Source organism: Balaenoptera musculus, chromosome 2, assembly GCF_009873245.2.
Source record: "Balaenoptera musculus isolate JJ_BM4_2016_0621 chromosome 2, mBalMus1.pri.v3, whole genome shotgun sequence".
NCBI lineage: Eukaryota > Metazoa > Chordata > Mammalia > Artiodactyla > Balaenopteridae > Balaenoptera > Balaenoptera musculus.
The window spans coordinates 39,863,418-39,883,749 of record NC_045786.1 but is presented as its reverse complement, the minus strand read 5'-3'; positions in this window follow the sequence as shown (position 1 = coordinate 39,883,749).

The following is a 20,332-nucleotide window of genomic DNA, read 5'->3' as shown; positions in this document are numbered from 1 at the left end:
TAAGGAAGTCAAAGCTAAGCGGATGGAGAATTTCTATGGAAAGCAAAAGTCCAGATTTCTTGTGCTTTTCTGTTCTGTTATTTTTTGTGTGACAATTCAATCTTCCAGCTTGTTTCATGGTCACAAGATAATTGCCCAAGCACCAGCCATTACATCTGTGTTCCAAGCAAGAAGAAGAAGGAAAGGAGGAAAGTCAAAATTCACCTATATGTCAGTTCCCTTTAAAGAGCTTTTCCTTTTAAATAATTGCCACATCAAATCATCAACTACCCTGCCTATAAGGGAGGCAGCAAAGCATGGTATTTTAGCTGGAAACACCATCCCCTATTATATAGGGGCCTGCTGCTAAGCAAGAAAGGGAGAATAAATTTAGACAAGAAAACTCACCTCAGAAGTAAAATTGAATAATAGGTAAAAATGAAGAATCAAAAGACAGCAATACATGCATATTATTTAGAAATATGGAAGCAAAAAGCAAAAGAAACAATCACAAAATTTGAAAGGTTTTGTCTTTGGAGGGAGAAACAACAGAAAAAGCAGGGAACCAGAGGGCTGATATTTTCTTTTTATTATAACCCTTTTAGCACTATTTGCCTTTTTATACTATGTACTCGCACTCGTTTATTAAAATAAAATATAATTTAAAAATTCAGCTTCAGAAAGATCACTTCACGGCAAATGCAAAGTTGCTCAATCTCATTAGTAACCAAGTTAAAAGACAAGTTAAAAGAACAATGAGATATCACTTTCACTCATCAGTTTATAAAATATTAAAATAGTAATGATAGCAAGCATTGGCTCAGGTGTACAGAAACAGGTCCTCAAATACTGTTGATGGGAGTGTAAATTGGTACAACATTTTTAGAGATAAGTTTGGCAGTTTCTATTAAAATTTAAAATATGCATATCCTTCAACCCAGAAATTTCACTTCTAGGTACCTACCTTAGAAAAATGCTTGTCATCAGTGCAAAATGGCACAGACAAGGATTTGTGTTGCATAATTATAGTAGGAAAAATTTTAAAACATCATCCATGTCCATCAATAAGAAAATGACTTGATAAACCATGGTCTATTTATACCACGGAACTCAATGTACTATTTTTTCAAAGGAGGTAAGTGTTACCTGTTTTGTCCCAGAAAGAACTCCTACATATATCATTAAATGAAAAAAGCAAGCTGTGAAATAGATAGAGTTTAACAGATTTAGTATTTACACTTCTGTTAAAGTTTGGAAGGATAGTCTTTAAATTGGACATAGTAGTTTCCTCTATGGAGAGGAACCTGATTAGAGAAGAAAGGGAAGAAATGTAAAATAGAGGCTTAATCTAGTAATACAACTTTATTCTTAAAATATCTTCTATTTATGAACATATTACAAACTTAAAAACAACATCAGAGAAATAATCTCCTGCAAAAAAAAGCCCCTTAATATTAAAGAATTTGTAGACTCCAAAACCATTACTGGATGGAGTTCTGTTTGTCTCTGTTTCCTGTTTCTGGGGACTCTTTCTCCACCTGGAACAGTAAGTTTGTCTTAAGGAGGTCATGAGTGTTATTCACTGAAACAATCTAAGGTGGTAATGAGAACAACCTATTTTTCACTTTACCTATTTCTGAAATGTTTGTTTTAATTAAGGATGCAATTACAGACGTAAATTATCCTTTGAAAGCACTACTTGGAAACGAACCCACAAATGTAAACAATACCAAACATAAAAAACAAAAAAAACAATTCAAACTCAACTGTGCAGTTATTTTAAGAACAAGATGTATTCAGTCAAATGCAAGAGCAGCTAACCCTTTATTTAACTGAATTCCACCTCTCTCTTTTTTCAAGCCCAGTTGGTACTTGACTCTAGAAATAGCGATTATTACACCTGGACAAGTTGTGCTGTCAACATGTACACTGGGGTCCTGATTCGCAGCCTGCGTTCCAGGCATGCAAGACTGCTCTTATATCACCAGGGTGTTGTTGCTTTGCTCCATTACAATTTGTTAAATTCAGAGTACATTTAACAGCAGACACAGAAGCTGCCCTAAATCTTCAGAAGATACAGAGGACTGCCATTGTTGGAGTAGAAACCAACAACCTTGGCCAGTGGTAGGTGGTTAAAGTGAGAAATCTCCTTTTTCCTTCCATCCAGCACAAGGCTCCCAGTCAGGAGGGAAAGAACAGCATTACCCATGCAAAGTACAAGAGCCGGGTGAATTTCAGGAGGTCAGAATATAATTATATGGTCAGGAACTTCCCTCCTCCGACCCTTGGGGGAATAAAACACCCCACTCATACTATGTCATATCAAATATTTGAAATATCTTGGACAGAATCCAGGAGTCAGTTTAAGATCCTCTTTATTCTCTCTTTCAGAGCTAGTAAGGAAATTTCATGAGATGAGATGTGTGTGGAATTCTACAGCAAGTTGTTCTGCAGCGTTTGCATATCGGACAGGAGTTCCGTTTTGCTACCTATGCAGAGTTTGCGGATGACAGAAAAGTAACTGCTCCCTTTTTAATAAAATGCTCATCCGTTGCAAATTGCCCCCAAAACATCACAAGAGGAAAAAAATAACAACCTCCCCATATATATTGTCCTTGGCAACAAGTTCAGGTGCTCAAAATTAATTTTGCAAATAATTGCACCTTCTAAATGGCTTCTCTGTAAACTAAGAGGTAGAACCTCCAACATAAAGCAAAGAATACTCCTAGGTGAGCAATAAAGAGGGCCTATGGGTACCTTCCTGATAATAACATGGCCCAGCTTTGCTGCTAGTTCGGTGTATTCTATAAGAGTTTTGTAATAGGGAAGAACAAACCTGAATCCATATTGAATATGTTTCTTTTAACTTTAGCCTTTGTATCTATTGCTTTTGCTACAAGTTAAGAATGTTGCCTGCAGCCTGAAATATACAGGATAGCCCATTCCCAAAACTCTGACCTTTGAAGGTATAACACTTTTCCATTCACATAAAGATAAAAAGTTGCAAAAGAGAGAATAACATTTGTCTTGTTGGAGGTTTACAGGAACATTGTGACCGGATTTACATGGACAGCTGCAAGAACAAATGATTCTGGCACCAAGAAGTCTGCAGCAACCAAACACAACCCACCCACCGCCCTTTTTAAAATTACGTATTTATTTATTTGACTGCGCGGGGTCTTAGTTGCCGCGTGAGGGAGTCTTAACCACTGGCCCCAGGGAGGTCCCCCCACTCCCCTTTTAGTATAAAAGAAGCCTGAATTCTAACTGGGGAAGATGGTTCTTTGCGACACAATTTCTCAGGCCCACATTTTTGGTCTTCTCCAGAAGACGTAACATTTATGTCTCACTTTTTTTTAAAGCATGTGGTCGTGTTTTATGTATTTAATCACTGCAACAAGCACTACGAGGTACTGGTGACAGGAGGGGCCACTGAGTCCCAGAGTCAGCTAGTCTGCAAGAGGCAGGGACAGGATACAAAACCCAGACTTCAGGAACTCAGCCAGAATCTCACTTACCTGAGTCAGGTCGCAAACGTCATGGTGCCTTCGGTGAGCAGCGCGCCCTCCACGTTTACGTCTGGTCAGGAGAGCCGGGGAGAAGCTACCAACGAGTTGCGGGTGAGAGGCTAGAGATACCGGAAGAGCTTCCTCCTTCCGGGTGCACTCCACCCACCCCGTGGCTATGGCCCCTCCCTTTCTCAGTGCTCCGGGGATTCTTTGCAACTCCGAACCAGCACTTTTCCCTCAGCCTTCGAAGCCAGTTCAGGTAACTCCCTGTCCCTCCAGTTTTCCTCATCCCACCATTTTGGATTCAGCTCTTCCTCAACTCTCCCATAGCTTTTTGTGTATATGGCTATCATGCCTCAGCCTACCCTCTGCCTACCCCTTGTTATGGTCAGCTGTGAATGTGTCTGCATCCCCCCGACGCATTCCCCACTAAGTGTTAAACCTCTTAAGAAAAGGACCAAGTCCTTCCAGTTTTTTCCACGTGGCATGTTTCACAGGACTAAGCAAGATGATTTGCACACATTGGGTCCTTAATCCATGTTGAAGTTCAGTGAACTGAATTGCATCCAATTAGAAGAAGGAAACTTAGATAATGACAGTTTTATATGTTATGTAATACTTAGAAAACAAGCTGTGTATACACTCTGAAAAATATTTTGCACGTCATATATCATTTAATCTTCACAACTACCTTGTAACATAAATAGTAGATTGCATTATTTTGCTGTGTAGATAAACATACCAGAACTCAAAGAATTTAAGCCCCTGGCCACTGAGTGACCGAGTGATAGAAGCCAGATTCAAATCCAAGTCTCTGAACCCTTAATCCAAGGCTCTTTCTTCCTAGCTGTACTTAGATCCTTCAAGGAAGCAGATACTTTGTCTTTGGCCTTCTTCCCAGCCTGCCCCCTTCCACATTCCCTCAGTGCATGGTCTGCCATGGACACGCCCAGATAAAATGTGCAGCATCCCCTCCCCCTGCCCCACCTCTCCCTGCTTCCTGGGTACCTTTCCAGGACGCCAGCAGCCCACTCAGCCACTCACTCGGGATCCAGTCCATCCTGCTGATGTTACTCATTCTGGGGAGAAAAAAAGAATAGTATATATAAAATATAAAATATATTGTGGATAACATCTTTTTCTCTCCTTCATATCACAGTCTCAGGATAGAAATACTGCCTTGTGCATTTCTGGGGGTTCCCAGATTTTATCAGCTTGCCAGTTCCTCTAACCTTCCGATCTCTCTCTGATCTCTTCCTGATCAGGCTGGAAAGTGACTAAAGGAAACCTACCTCCCGTGTATAGTCCTGGGGTTAGCAGAGGGGCAGCATTCTTGTTCATTCTGCCCAGCTGGGGTGTACAAAGCTAGCTCGTGCCAGGATGCCCGGGCACCAGCAGCAGCAGGAGTGGCGGGTGCTGCCAACACGGCTGTTGTTTTGGCGGGAGGTGCCTCTTGTACTCTGGCTCTTCTTTCAAACAGAAAACTTGTTCTTGATGTAATTACAGCGATAACGCTGCGTAGCATGGCAGATCGTCCCCAGCCTGCTACTTAGCTGCCGCTTCTGCCTGCACCACCCCTTCTGCTGCTCCAACCTTCCCCAAAGGCCAGAGGGCATAATATGTGGCTTTTCTACCCCCTCACAGAGCACAGGAAATCACCTTTGACCCAGCTGGTGGTCAGCCTGGTCCTCTGTGGCTGCATCTCCATCAAACCTCAAATTCTGCTGGACTCCAGAAATTCCCCACTTATCTGGAACACTTTCCCACAGAGGCTCGGGATGGGACATCAGGCTGAGAAAGAGGGTCCACAATCTCTCTTTGATCTGACTGCCTCAGTGAGAGAGCCATATTAGTTCCTTCCTGCAAGTCCACACTGATGAACTGTGGGATATCATGCAAAGAATGATTCGGCCCTGACCCTGGCACCAACCACAATGTGAATTTGGGCAAGTGGCTGCTTCTCTGGGCCTCAGTTTTCCCATCTGTAAAATGAGAGGTTTGGAATAACCGACCTCCTCAGATCGCAGCCAGCCCCAACCTGCAGTTTGAAGTCATACTTTTCTTTTTGCTCCCTTGGTTGCCCACGTGTTAAATGGGAATACGACTATCTGCCTACTTTATTCCCTAGGATATTTGTGAGGATAAGCTATGATAGACCTAAGAGCCATTGTGGGGTGAGGGGAGTTATTGCATCAAAAAGCTAGAAAAGCTCTTTGCATTAGTTCCAGCAGCCAGGGTTGCCACCGTCACTAGCCTTGCCTCAAAGTTAAAAGCTCTAGGCTGCTTTTAGAGAACAAATCAGGCCCTCTTTGGGATCCCTCTTTATCTGGATCACTTCTTACCCATCAAAGTGAATCCCTACTAAGAAGCAAGTTGTGTTCAGGCAGAGTCCAAAAAAATCACATGGTTGAGAGGTCTCCAACACCATCCAGACCTCTTAGTGCTATAGACAAGTCTCTCTTCCAAAATATTCAGCCTCAGTTTGCATACCTCCAATGGTGGGGAACTCACTACTTCACAAGGTAACCCATCCAACAGTTGGGTAACTCAAATTATTAGTACGTCTTCCTTCAATTTCACTAAAATCTACCTTTCTGAAATGTCTAAGTGTTGGTAATAACTGTGCCCTTTGTAGCTGCACAGACTGTTTAATCCCACCAAGCTCTCTACTCTGACCCACACAACCTACTATATGTGGTCCTTCTCGCCCCTGGTCTTTCTGCCCCTGGTTACTGTTGGGCTCACCACTGCATCTGGGGGCAGTCCTCCATACATCCTCTTGCTTGGTTACATCTCTTGTAAAATGAATCAAGAGCTGGTTTGGGTCTGACTAGCATGGGACTGTATGTCATCCCTCACACTCTAAACACCATTAAGAGATGTAGGGGAGACGTATTCAGAAATAACACTTCAAAGCTCTTGATCAATTAATAGAGCAATTTTATATCAGTTACCTCACTTAATCCTCACCTCTGTCCTATTAGATAAGTATTATTAACACCATTAATCAAATTAAAAAAGAATCAGGGATGTGAAGTATCCTCTTTATAGGGGCCCTACCCATAAGTGTTAAACCCTGTTCAAATTCCTGAATGCTTCCCAGGTATTCCTGAATATGCCTGGATGTTTCCTCCAAGACCAGCCCTGATCTGTATCCCCTTCATCCTCATCCCAACAAGTTTCTCTTGTAGCGCGAAGGATGCCTGAGCCCATGAAGCTTGGGTCCTTCGGATTCTAGGCAGCTGTCCACTTGCCTCTTGCCTTTACCTCCTGGACCGCCAGCTTCTGGGATTCATCTGTCTGTCTTGCATTTCCCACTTAGCAGTATTCCTTACCCTTGGTGGCTTGACGCTCCTGTTCTTCCCTGTCATTGCCACCAGCCTTCTTTCTCTTCAGAGGGGGGAAAACAATCCACTTATCTCTCCCACCTCATTTTCACTCTGGGCTTTAATGGCCTTACTCAGCAACTTCTTCCAAATAGCACCTGTAATATCGTATTTTCCACAACCCCATTTACCAGCCGAGTGTGATACTGTAAATAAAGAAATCTGGTTATAGGGGCCAAGAAGCCCATGAGTGCAACAACTCTTCCTTCTGCCAGCAAGAATTGGAAGCCTTGAAGGCCCCAGGATGGGAGGGGCTGGCAGGCAGGGCGCTGTCCTCCAGGATGATGCTTCTCAGAAGGTTTGAAGCCCCGTGGTTATTCCCTCCCTGAGTGTTTGCTGTGGCTCTTGCCTCCTGGCATTTTAAAGCTCTCATTTCCAGAAATCAAACGGACAGTCCTTATAAAACGGTGAGCTCCACTATAGTTGACCTTGCTGCTGTTTGACAGGGACCTTTAGAGACAGAATCCCCTGGGTTCAATCCTGCCTCCTATACATCCAGCTGGAGCCCTTGGGCACATGGCTCCATCTCGCTGACCTTTTTCTCTTCATCTATAAAATACGGGTGTTTATCTCTTCCGAGCAGATTAGTCAAAGGATAGGAAAAGATATCACCTATAGACTGCTCAGCACATGGCAGGTAATCAGAAATCGTAGTTACTAATGGGAAATCTCACAAATTTCTTATAACTGAGAACCTAGAAATTGCTTACCAGATCAATCCAAACGTGAGGTGATAGGGGTTGAAAAGGCCTAAGAAACATCTGAGCCCCCAACTCAGACCACCAGGTCACTGGAAAGCCAGGCTAGGATGGCATTCCTAGATGCTTTAAAGGGAGCTTCTCTGCTTGCCTGTGCCAGGCAGCTGCTTGCCTGACCTTGACCTCACACTTGCGGCTCCCTTGGCTGCCCTGTATTATAAGAGGGATCCTGGGCTTCCCTGGTGGCGCAGTGGTTGAGAATCTGCCTGCCAATGCAGGGGACACGGGTTCGTGCCCTGGTCTGGGAAGATCCCACATGCCGCGGAGCAACTAGGCCCGTGAGCCACAACTACTGAGCCTGCGCGTCTGGAGCCTGTGCTCCGCAATGAGAGAGGCCGCGATAGTGAGAGGCCCGCGCACCGCGATGAAGAGCGGCCCCCGCTTGCCGCAACTAGAGAGAGCCCTCGCACAGAAACGAAGACCCAACACAGCCATAAATAAATAAATAAATAAATAAAATTTAAAAATAATAATAATAATTAAAAAAAAAAAAAAAAAAGAGGGATCCTGCAAACAACGCATCTCACACTCCCTCACCTGCTAGCTTTCATGAGCGTCCGGGATCAGTTGGCAGCTGAGGGGCAAAAACAAGCCAGGCTCTATCTACCTCTCTGTCTCTTTGCTTTGAGTGGCACTTGTGGCAATAACTATATTCCGAAATGGTTCCAGCTCTCACCAGTGTATCACTCCCTCTGGGGTCCCATCTCCCTCTAGAAGCCCTGGATCTTGTGCTCGGACAAAACCTCCACCTCCCTTTGTCCTTGTGAAACCGTGCAACTCAGATTGGGACTCGAACCCATACACCAGGACTTGAACTCAGCCAAAACCCAGATTGGAACTTGAACCCACGGTCTTTTAATTGAGATCACACAGCTGGTCTCAGGACTTAATGAAGCTCAGGTTCTTGATGTCTTGTTGCAGAGAGAATTCAGTGAGAGACAAAGTGAGAGGTTAGAAGTGGATTTATTTAGAGAGAAGCACATTCCATAGACAAAGTGTGGGCCATCTCAGAAGGTGAGAGAGCCTCGAAATATGGCGTGGTTAGTTTTTATGGGCTGGGTAATTTCATAGGCTAATGAGTGGGAGGATTATTCCAACTCTTTCAGGGGAAAGGGCAGGGATTTCCAGGAATTGGGCCACCGCCCACTTTTTGGCTTTTTATGGTTAGCTCTGAACTGTCATGGCTCTGGTGGGTGTGTCATTTAGCTAATGTATCAATATTACAATGAGCATGCCCTGTGCTGAGGCTCAAGGTCCAATGGAAGTCGAATCTTCTGCCATCTTGGATCTAGTTAGTTCTAACCAGTTTTTGTCATGTCCTATGGCTGTGTCATTCTTTTAAATGTTGTGCCCTGCCCTCTTCCTTCCTATTTCACTTGCAGCCCAAGGATGGTGGTGAATCCCTGCTATTGTCAATTTTGCACTTTTCTCACCACCCCATTTGGCTTTGTGGTGCTTCCAACACATTGTAACTGGTTCCTTATATCAAATCCCCTCTGTTGAACCACCTGGCATGGGTTTCCTATCTAGACTTTGACTGACACACAACTCAGACCCAGAAGACCCTGTTCTTCTCCCTGCAATTGTAATTTCCTAGGAAGAATCTGTAAAGCCAGATTTGGAGTAAAAACAATTTATTACATAGTGCCAGTCAAAAACCAAAAGATTCTCTGTCATAGTAGTTGGCTTTCCCTTAGAGATCATCTGGTCTAAATCTTTTGTCCCTGATGAAGAATCTGAGGCCCTGAGAATTTGAAGGACATGCCCAAGGTCATTCCATTAGTGGCTCTTCTTATTTTCCCAGTAAGTATTATCCCAAGGTGATTTGAATATCTTTATCTCCGTAGAACAAAGACAAACACCCCATATTTTTATCTCACTTGAAGGGGTTGGCCTATATTTACACAGATATTTCCTGAAGGGCATAATGCAACTCTGCATCTTTGCATTGCAAATAAGTGTCAAATTCTAGTAAGTCAAATATAAATAATAGACAATGGTGTGGCAAGGCCTTGCTGGACTACTAAATTCGTCCCATTGTATCCCTATACATACAAATACAGATGTAGATATACAGATTTAGATAGAGAAAAAGACACAGATACAGAGAAAAGAACAGATAGAGATAGAGAAATAATGTTCACCCCCTAGGTCATTTCTTGGTTTTAAAAGGAATGAAAACAGCATGCAATTCCACTCACCATGCATAAATCATCACTGAGAAGGAGCCTGACAGCATCTTTGCAAACTTGACTTAGAGAATTGAAATGCACTGAAAGTTTCTTTCTTGATGACCCAAGCAAAACAGTTCAAGGGCAGAGCGGGCTTGGCGGTGAGCAGGGCTGAAGGGTAGGATGGCCTGGCTCACAACGATATGTGGGCACCCAGGAAGGGAGATTTAGAAAGAGGCTGTAATTGCAGGGGCTGCACCTGGGCTGGGACAGGACCGATGGCTTTAGCAAAGAGTGTTCCTTTCCAAAACACAAAGTCTAAGACTGAGGCCATGGGTTAGAGTCAGGAGCTAAGTACAACAAGAAAACACGGCTATAACGTCAAAGAGGGGCTCTTCCAACCAGGAAACCAAGTCAGCCATGGGAGAAGTATACAGTGCTTTAGAAATCAAACAGAAACGAAGGCGACAAAGCTGAAGTTTGAAGCAAATGCCAAAACAAACCAAGAATGGATGTGCAGAAGATCTGACCAACTATTGGCCTGGAAACCCACTGAACCTGAGCAAGGATGGCATCAATGAATGTGATGTTCATCCAAATCGATCTCTTGGGTTCATCCTTTGGGCCTGTAAAGGGGCCAGGGTCACATTCTATAGTTAGAGCCCCATTGTCTGGGCATAGCCCCAAAGAGGCTAAGACTTGGAATTCAACCTCACCAGTGCCAGGTGATGTCATCTGACCTGTGACCACTGACAGGCCACCTCTCAAATGTGCTTAATTTTACCTCCTGGGCAAGAGAGAGCTCAGGCCGCTGGGTGGGAATCACAGCAAACCTATATCAGCTTCCACACTGACAGCTCCCAAGCAGCATGGTCTGGAGCCCAGGAAACATAAGTCCTGGTGCTAAATTGGTCTTCAGGAGCCTTCTGATCCAGCCTTCTTTCTTTCTTTCTTTTTTTTTTTAAATTAGCATTTCATCTTTTTTTTTTTTTTTAAAGTTTTATTGATTGATTGATTGATTGCTTGATTGCTATGTTGGGTCTTCGTTTCCGTGCCAGGGCCTTCTCCAGTTGCGGCAAGCGGGGGCCACTCCTCATCGCGGTGTGCGGGCCTCTCACCATCGTGGCCTCTCCCGCTGCGGAGCACAGGCTCCAGACGCGCAGGCTCAGCAGTTGTGGCTCACGGACCCAGTTGCTCCGCGGCATGTGGGATCCTCCCAGACCAGGGCGCAAACCCGTGTCCCCCGCATTAGCAGGCAGATTCCCAACCACTGCGCCACCAGGGAAGCCCCAGCCTTATTTCTGAGTCACGTTTACCACCTTCCCATCCTCCAGGAAGTCACAGAACATTCTTTTTCATTTCTCTCACCCTCTCTTTTAATCTTTTTATATTTTTCTGCCTACAGTGCTCAGTAAATATTTGTTGGATTTAAATTTGGAATTCTAAAATATATACAGTAGTGGGTTTTTGTATCAGCTTTATGCATTCAACAGAGTGTGGGTCTATCATATATGGAGCCCCAGCCTCAATAAATCCTGGCCCTCCCATGTTGGATGGCCTTTCCAGCTGAGGCTGGGGTGGTTGGCAAGAAGGAGAGGCAATCGTGGACCTCATTTGGGCAATGGAAGCAGGGAAGGCATCCAATCAGGGCTCATGCACAGACTTTGTGGACATGTGGTTGATCTCATCCACTATTGATCTAGCAGAGTAGTTGAGTAACTGTCTCGTGAAAAGTAAGGAACATGCAGAATGAGACATGCCAAGCCCACTGCCCTCCCCAGGTTTGAAATCTTCTTGTGATATAAGATGTGAGTCAACCAAGCCTCTACCAGGGGAAGCTTTGTAAGGATAAACGAGAAAAGGGGAGAGAGCAGCATGACCTGGTGAAAGTGAGATGGCATTTGAAGCCCAGAAGACCTGAGTATCATTCCAGATCCATGTCTTAACAGCTCTGGGCTCTTCAATAAGCTTTTTAGCCTTGTGCCAGTATACACCACTGTTGAAAAAAAAAAAAAAAGATAATAATAGTACCTTGCTCCTGGGCTTATTTTAAAGATTAAATGAGATATTTTTATTTTATTTTAAAAATAAAATTGCATTGGAGTTTGAAGAAGTGGGATATCTCTTTTGGCTTCAAGATCAAGGAAAATAACTTGGAGAAAATGCCAAAGGAGGCTTGAAGTACTGGATGCATTTGGTAGACAGAAAAAAAAAGCAAGGAGTGCATGTCCGTGATGAGGAGGGAATGGCATGACTCCAGACACAGGGATGGGTATGCTTGGGAAATTTACCCCTTCTGGGCATGCTCTGGCTACTGAGTTCAAACCAATGTCTCTGTTTTCTGGACACTTTTTGCATTCTTATCTTTTTGCATTTCATCACTTGAATACCTTTTTTTTTTTTTAATCCATGTATTATTCCAGGCACTAGACATATAGCCACAAACAAGACAGGTATGATGATCCCTACCCTCCAGGGGTTGATCACCAACATTTTTTTCCCTAAAAGCCAGTTGAGGTTCAGGCATACCGGTTCTGGCTTCTTCTGTATCCCTGTGCACACAGCAAGTACTTAATAATAAAAACTCATTGGTTAATCGGTTGATTTTTCTCCCCAAACTCTGCCTGCCCCTGGCCTCAGATTCTACTTATAACTTCATTCAGTCTCCTTCCAAATGCCCACCTTAGATCTTGAGTCATGGTAGGCAAAGCAGTGTGAGGTCCACACTCAGAACAAGGTAAGAAAAACCCGAAGTGTGAGCCAGCCCATGGTGACAGAGAAACAGTCTTTAATAAAAGTGAGATCCATGTACAAAAAAAAAAAAAAACAAAAACCTTCAAACAAGTAGATTGCATCCTGATGGACTTGATAGATACATAAATTGCTTGTTTGAGAATAAAAAATTTATTAAAAACACATACAGAACATTCAGACTGGTACTTAATAAAATAGCCTGTTTGTGCTCCTGTAAATGGATGAAATTTTGACAGAATTTTTTTTAATTCACTCATTATGACTCAATGAATATATTTTCAAATTAGCTTTATTGCCTTTAAAGTGGTAACTTAAAGGCATTTCAGTGCAGTGAGCGTGGTCCCTTTGGCAGAATATTTTCCTAATCAATGTTTGCTACTGATCTGACATGTGTCTCACCTGCCTTTGTGAGGATGGAATTTAATTTTATTCTTTCTTGATAGGCCTTGCCATTTGCAGAACACGTTATTCTAGAAGGAAGCTCCTTTAGTATTCAGACCAGGTTCTCCTGCATGTCTGCCAGCGCTCCCTCTCCAAGCATAAGTGAAGCATTCACAGGGGTGCTTTGAGCTAGGGAACCCTTTCACACCCCTTCCCCAAATACAGCAGAGATGTCTCATCAGTAAATACCCAGGCCTGGGGTCATCAGTCCCACGCAAAGCCCATGTCCAGCACACAGTGCCTCATCTTGAGACTTCCTGAGCTGGGTCTGCAGTCTCTTCCCCAGTGACCCATGGAATAAAGAACCTGAAATGATGGAGATTGGAAGAGACCTTGGGGTAAAGATAGACTGAAGAAATCAGGTCTGGGACTTCCCTGGCGGTCCAGTGGTTAAGACTTCACCTTCCAATGCAGGGGGTGCGGGTTCGATCCCTGGTCAGGGAGCTGAGATCCCACCCGCTTGCGGCCAAAAAACCAAAACATAAAACAGAAGCAATGTTGCAACAAATTCAATAAAGACTTTAAAATTGGTCCACATCAAAAAAAAAAAAAATCTTTAAAAAGGAAAAAAGAAATCAGGTCCATGTTACCGCGATTGACCTTGAGGGATAGTTTAGTTCAATGTCACCTTTCACAGAGGCCCAGAAGCCCACTAAGGACCCAGAACTAGACACAATGCTGGAAGAGGATCCCAGAAGTGCCTTATGTGGGCAGCCAAGGATGCTATGAGCTGGAGATATTAATAGTTTAGAGGGTGTAAAACAACACGGGAAACAAGGTTCTGTCTTCGTTTTCCTGCGCTTTCTTTGAGCACATATTACAATGCAGAGCCCAAAAGCTGCCAGTCTCTTTTAGCACAGCCTCTAATCCTATTAAAAAGGATTATTCCATTGTCCTGGGCTATCAGATCTTTGTACGAACTCATTTAGGTCAACCTTTTAGGACACTTACACACACATTTAAAAAAAAAAAAAAGTTAAATAAGCCACTTGCCTTTGTCTCAAAGAGAGCCAAGCCTGGTAGGCTGGACTGTGTACAGCCCTTGTGTCTTTTCATTTTCTCTTAAAGCCTCATGCAAATCCTGGTTCTGTGACCCCTTTGGTTTCTCAGTTCTAACTGTAGATTGGGGGGATGCCTGAGTAGGAGTCAGAGATTGGTAGTTTCCAGCGAAAGGACTAGAATGTTAAATCCACTTCAATCACCTCTACTTGCTATGAACTTCACCCTGAATTCCTTTAGTCAGCTCAAGCTCGAAGGAGAGCGAGGAGTAACAGAGACCAGAGCAGGATGGATGCGGGTGCCCAGTCGGGAGTCCAGAGGCCCCTTCTACTGGGTTTCTGAGTGTCCGGTGACTCAGACCGACCTCTGCCCAGGATGGTATTTAATGTCACAAGCCTAACAGTGCCCCTACCTCCCCATTCTGCTTTGTCCATTTCAAATAATGGCATCACCAATCATCCTCATCCAAACCAAAACCCTGAAGGCCTCACCTGCTCCTTCCTCATCTCTGTAACCCACACCCCATCAGTCTGCTTCATGGAGGTTCAGGTTTCTCAACCTCTCCCAAATCCTCCTGTAACAGGCAGCTTCCAACCTGCATCCCAGTGATTCCCCACCTCCTGTGTTCACATCCTTTTGTAATCCACACCCCTTGAGTGTGGGCTGGACCTAGTGATTTCTAACCAGTAGAATATGGCAAAGGTGATACAATGTCACTTCTGTCGTTGGGTTTCAGAAGACTATGACTTCCATCTTGTTCACACATTCTCTCTCCCTGGTTCTTCTCACCTGGTTCTTCTGTTGGAGAGAGGTCAGGGCAAGGAACTAAGGGTGGTCTCCAGCCAACAGCCAGCAAAGAACTGAGGTCCCCAGTCCAATAGCTCATGAGGAACCGAAGCCTGCTAGCAACCACCAAAAGACCTTGGAAGGGGATCCTGCCCCAGCTGAACCTCAAGATGACAGTAGCCTGGTTGACACCTAAACTGCAGCTTGTGAGAGATCCTCAAGCTGAGGATCCAGTTCAGCCACACCCAGACTCCTGAGCCTCAAAAACTGTGAGATGCCAAACATGTATTGTTCTAAGCCACTCGTTTCAGGGTAATTTTTACACAACATATATAACTAATACAATCCCTCCCATTCCATCCTCTGCCCAGCCCTCATTTTCCACTGCCTAGAAGATTCTAAAGAGCCACTTAATTGGTCTCCCCTGTATCTCCAATCTCAATCTGTCATCTTCAAGGCTATCAAGTGATCTTCTAAAACAAAGCAATGATCACATTGCCACCAAAGGGTGAAGGTCTAAGTCATCAACTTCCATTTCAACCAGATCAACTTCAATTCTACCCATTGTATGTCATATGCTTCTCAATTAGATTTCATTTGAAGGTGGAGATGGGGAGGAAGAAAATGATACTTTCACTGTAAAATTTTAAATTAGAAACAATTTGAGGGTAGGGCAAATAGCCATGGGAGCATTTACAAATACTCTGATTCCCCAACTCTTGGACACATGGTAGGACTGCTCTTCTCTGCTTCCTTGTGGTGAGATGTGGCCCTGTGACTGGCGGGAGCCAATGAGATATGAACGCACATGTCACTTTTAGATGAACATATTTAGTGGTGGTTGCTTGAATTCCACTTTTCTATTCCCTGTTGTGGAGCCTGGGACCCTGAGAGGCTATAAAGAGCAGAGCCCCCCTACTTACACATGTTATAGCCTGAGTGAGAAATAAACCTTTGCTGTGTTAAGTCCCTTAGGGTCAAGGGTTATTTGTTACACAGCACAGCCCATCCTGCCCTGACTAACACAGAACAGCAGTGAATCGGTCCCACCTCTAATTTCATAGATTAGGAAACTAAGGAGAAAAGAAGTCATTGCCTGAGATTATCCAGTAGAGGGCCTATCCCAAGCACTTGCCGGGACACTAGGCCCCCTATTATGTCTATAAGCACTGATGAGGTGATCGCCCAAGTTTCTGTGAAGATGCCTACAGTTTCCCAGCAGAGGGGCTGGGAAGGAGCTAATACTCATGATAGGAAAAACTAGGAAAGGGGTGACGTATGCTGTTGCATGGGGAGTGGGAAATAGCGAGCTACAAACCTCTTGGGAGTTTACAGTAAGAGACTAGTAATTCGTAAAGAGTTTCCAGATTTTCAAGTCTTTTTTGCTGTGCTTTCAAGATGAGAAACTGGCCAGAGGGAAGGGCAATACTTAATCCAAATTCCTTCAAGCAAGTCATCCTTATTGCTGAGTGGCTTTTAAAGTGCTCCAAAATAGGCCCTTGGTCAGCTTTCAGCAGGGTGACTATATGCCCCGGCTTGCCCAGAATAGTCTTGGTTTACACCTATTGCCCTGGCATAATTATTAGTAGCGCTCCCTTTCACTCTCAAACATGTCCCAGTTTGGAAGATAAATTATACCGTCACTCTAGCTTTGAGACTACAGTTACTTGCCAAGCTTCATTTTCCTATTCACTCACTACAGACCACTGACCACTGACTGGTGGAAAAGGAAGAATTTCCACCAACCCAGAACTGCCAAAGAAAGTCAGCTTCAGGCAGCTGTTAGGCTGGCTGTGGGGATCCTGGTTTCCAGTCTCCTCTCTGATATCATCTGGCTACGTGATTTTTAAAAAGTTGACTTTCTTCCTTTGACCTCTGTGTTATGCAAATTAATGGAGCTGGATTGAATGGCCCTTTGATTTCCTTCCAGTCTTGGATTCCATAAACCTGTCTATTGGAGAGGTTTCCAACAATGGAGGAAATCTACAGGGGTACCAAGCATTGAATACAGATGGAATCAATCATGCAGCCCATAGATATATTTACAACTTTTCATTTCAAATCCATGTAGACGCTGTTGTGATTAATGAAATGCAAAATCTCTTAAAAGCATTACAGAATTCAGAGTCGCTGCGTGTCATTAGATATTTTCTCAATCCACAAGATGAGACGTGCCATTTGGGGAAGAATGGATACATGTATATGTATGGCTGAGTCCCTTTGTTGTGCACCTGAAACTATCACAAATTGTTAATTGGCTATACTCCAATATAAAATAAAAAGTTAAAAAAAAAAAGATCAGGTTGGGGGAGGGGCATAAAAGGCAAAAAATATTGTCATTAGAAAAGGACATTCATAGTCAAACAGGTTGAGAACCACTGAGCTACAGGAAGCAATAAATAGAAGCATGCAAAATTTTGTGTCATCTGCATATTTGCTTTTCGAATGAGTCTATGACCCAGATAAGATCCAAAATAACTGTTCTGGAAAAACAAGAAGCATGAATGATTTCCAGAAGCCCTGTTTAGCCCCATCCCTACCCACCCCCCAAATAATGACAACATTAGCTTCTATTTGTTTTATCCCTACTACGCAACAGAGATTATGCTAAGTGCTTTGCATAGCCATCGAAGTCCCTAAAAGAAATGAGATAAGAAAAAAAAGGCACAAAGGAAGGAAGTCACTTACCCTAAGTTTCTTATGGGCAGAGGCAGGGCTCAGACTCAAGTGCCTGTAACTTGCACCTATATTCTCCTACGATGTAGTGCTGCCCACTGAACCCACTGCCCCCTGAGAGCTGAAACCCAGTGTCTGTTTCAAATGGTGTGATTTCTTGAAGGAGAGCAGGACTGCCCAGACAGCAGGGAGTGGGAAGAGGGGGAGGGAAGGCTTAATACCTTCATGGCATCACGCCTCTCCTGCCAGCGATAGCAACAGCCATGGGAGCAATGGAAGGCTATTTCCCTTTAAGAGGAATAGCAATCAATCAATAAATAAATAACTTTAAATTTTTAAAAAGTATCCTTTGAGGGTTTCCCTGGTGGCTCAGTGGTTAAGAACCTGCCTGCCAATGCAGGAGACACAGGTTCAAGCCTTGGTCTGGGAAGAACCCACACGCTGTGGAGAAACTAAGCCCGTGCACCACAACTACTGAGCCTGCACTCTAGAGCTTGCGAGCCACAACTACTGAGCCCGCAAGCCACAACTACTGAAGCCCGCACGCCTAGAGCCCGTGCTCCGCAATAAGAGAACCCACCACAATGAGAAGCCCGCGCACTGTGTCGAAGAATAGCCCCCGCTCGCCGCAACTAGAGAAAGCCCGCGCGCAGCAACGAAGATGCAACGCAGCCAAAAACTAAATAAATAAAAATAAATAAATACATTTATTAAAAAAAAAAAAGTAGCCTTTGAAATTGGCAGCAACCAGATTAGCTCTTGAGCTAAATTCTTTCCTCTTTTAATTAAACTGGAATTAAATGTTCTTTATTATTTTTCTGCTTTAGCATTTTGTGCTGTAAGGACCAGAGTGTAAGGCATGTGCAAAATAAATCTTCAGAGAAGACAACACAGCCCTCACCTCCGAATTCCTAGGGCACTGGGCAGGTGAGCCAAGTGGGGACCAGAGAGGTGAATCTTTGGTCTCATGGGGTGTCCTGCACCTATAAGCCATGTACAAGGGGCTGGCAGGAAAGGGGGTGGGCTACACCAGACTTCTATCAGTTTCTTTCCTTCCTAAGTCAGCAGGTAGACGATCCTCCTCCAGTGTTCCCACTTATTCCCGGGCCACAGCAGGCCTGTGCAAGGAGTCTCCCCAAACCTCCAAGCTCCCCAACCCAGCCCTGCCCCCACCATGCGCCTCTGCCCGCCTCACCCTCCAGTCTTGTGACTCTTGCCTGCTTTCTCACTTGGGGTGTTGACAGCTACCTGATGATTCAAGACACATCCTCCTGGGGTTATGGAAGAAGATAGGACATTTCACTTAGAAAAGCAGCCCCCCCCACCGACTTCATCCAGTACCCCAATCTCAGTTCTGTAGGGTTGGAGGCTGCAAGGGTTTGTGCTTAGCTGTTTTTTGAGCAACCAGAAGGATGAGGTAAAGGGTACCAGTGGCTGCCATTGCTCTGGCACATTTGAACTCAAACAAAATAATATCTTTCATCTTATATCTTGCTTTACCCTAAAGATTCTATTGGCCTTTAACTATTTGTTTCAAGAGCCACTCTCATCACAGGAAAATGTTGGCATCTTAAAGAGAAGTTTCTTTTTTTCTTTCTCTTCCTCTATCAAAAAATATGTGGCAGGGCTTCCCTGGTGGCGCAGTGGTTGAGAGTCTGCCTGCTAATGCAGGGGACACGGGTTCGAGCCCTGGTCTGGGAAGATCCCACATGCCACGGAGCGGCTGGGCCCGTGAGCCACAACTACTGAGCCTGCGCGTCTGGAGCCTGTGCCCCGCAACGGGAGGGGCCGCGATAGTGAGAGGCCCGCGCACCGCGATGAAGAGCGGTCCCCGCACCGCGATGAAGAGTGGCTCCCACTTGCCTCAACTAGAGAAAGCCCTCGCATGAACCGAAGACCCAACACAGCCAAAAATAAAAAAATAAAATAAATAAATAAAGAAGCTATAAAAAAGAAAAGTGCTAAAAAAAAAAAAAAATATATGTGGCAGAGAGGGGTAGTGTTCATGGAATAGCCCATGTGTTCCTCTGTGGTTCCCAGGGTACGTCATGGCCAGTGCGGCAAATGAGATGGGAACGAAAGTGACAGGTGACACTTCTGCATGAGTCTTCTGTGTGATCCACAGTGGTGAACAGCTGGTGCTTCCTCTCTCTCTCTCTTTCCTTGCTGGAGCAGCTCTGGAGGCCCCATGTTCCAGATGGCACGTCTACCCAAAGGAAGCCACCTGGATCTCCATCACTGCTTGGAAGAGGGCAGCTCCGAGAGTCACCCAGCCATTATGCACTGGGTAAGCGAGAAATAAACTTCTATTGTGTAAGCCTCTGGCAGGTCCGTCTGCTTGTTACTGCAGCACAGTCCACTCTAATACAACGCCAAAGCTGTTCGGTGTGGTGTCACAGGAATGCTCTCCTCTAAGCCAGCCAGGCCTGGCACGCGTGTAAGCCCACAGCTGCGGCAGCCACTACAATGGCAGGAATTTATCGTGTGCCTTCTCTCTCCAGCGCAGCCATCAGAGTGGCTCAGCTCCACTGTCTAACTCTCTGTTCCAAGTTTCATGGTCTCAAGGCAGAGATCATGTAATTGGCCCCATCAGAGCCATCAGTCATGGCATAGAGCGGGGTCGTGGGGCACTGACATGGCCAGGAGGGGCCCATTCCTATGTACTGGGTCTTTCCAGGAGGAGGGCAAATGACCATGACTATGAGATGGGTAACCACCCCAATCATTGTTGATGGCAGTCCTGCATAGCCAGCTTTCCTGATGCATCCTGAAAGCCGATCATGATTAAGATCCAAAACAAAACAAAACAGTGTTGATGTGCAGGAGGGTGAGGAAAAGAAGGGATATGGGGGAAGAAAGGAGGTTCCAAAGAA